The sequence below is a fragment of the Pteropus alecto genome, unplaced genomic scaffold (genome assembly GCF_000325575.1).
Source record: "Pteropus alecto unplaced genomic scaffold, ASM32557v1 scaffold97, whole genome shotgun sequence".
NCBI lineage: Eukaryota > Metazoa > Chordata > Mammalia > Chiroptera > Pteropodidae > Pteropus > Pteropus alecto.
The window spans coordinates 5,143,456-5,144,134 of NW_006439713.1; the positions used below are offsets into that span (position 1 = coordinate 5,143,456).

The 679-nt window shown below is 67.2% G+C and overlaps 1 protein-coding gene across 4 annotated transcripts in view; it reads left to right on the forward strand.

Moving 5' to 3' along the window:
- SETD4 (SET domain containing 4) overlaps positions 1-679 on the forward strand; it is a 37,001-nt gene that overhangs the window by 140 nt on the left and 36,182 nt on the right. Inside the window, exon 1 of one of the 4 annotated variants that reach the window (XM_025050204.1) lies at positions 12-34. The exons of 1 other annotated variant lie outside the window; for it this stretch is intronic. The gene's annotated coding sequence lies outside the window, so the exon portion shown is untranslated. Of the gene's footprint in view, positions 1-11; positions 35-129; positions 465-679 lie in introns of those variants that run through there. 2 more of the 4 variants (XM_025050202.1, XM_015593123.2) reach the window with 2 other exon arrangements.

The window sequence follows — 679 nt, forward strand, 5'->3', positions numbered from 1 at the left end:
CTCCCAGGCTGGCTCTACAGAGCGCACGTTCCCTGTACGTCCTGTGGGCCACCAGGTTTTCTTGCCCCTGGTCCGGGGTCCGGGGACCTAGACCACAGCTGGTTTTGCCGTCCTTGGCGCATCCGGAACACACTGCGCATGAGCGAGGCGTGGGCCCGGGGAGGAGAGAGGGCTCCGCCTGGCGACGGGAGACTTGGTTTGGGTTGGTGAAGACGTAGGCGGGCCCGACGGCGCTCAGTCTCTTCCTCTGCGGCCCGCTCTTTGAATCGCGGTCACCTGGGGTGCTGTCTCGGGTCCCCACGTACCCTGGGCCCCGTGGGGGCCGCCATCTTGGCGGCTGTGCCGGCGCGGATGTGAGCCGGAAGGAGTTCTGGGCCGGGGTCGCTTCCCGTTGCCCAGGTAACGGGAGCCGAGGCGCTGTGAGGCTTGGCTCTCACCTTAATCCGTGTGAAAAACAGTACGGGGTCGGTACACACACCTCCGCCAGGCCCGGCGTTATACTGCGCGGAGAGTAAACTCGCATTAGGCGGACGTTCATTTAGCGAGTGTCAACAGGAAGCCGCTGTTGGGGCGCTGGGAGATGCGAAGGGGCCGGAGGCCGGGAGTTTGTGAGCCGCGCGCGTGAGGCCCATCCGGTCCGAGGGCGGCGGGCGCCGGGCGCGTGGGAACTGCAGGGCGG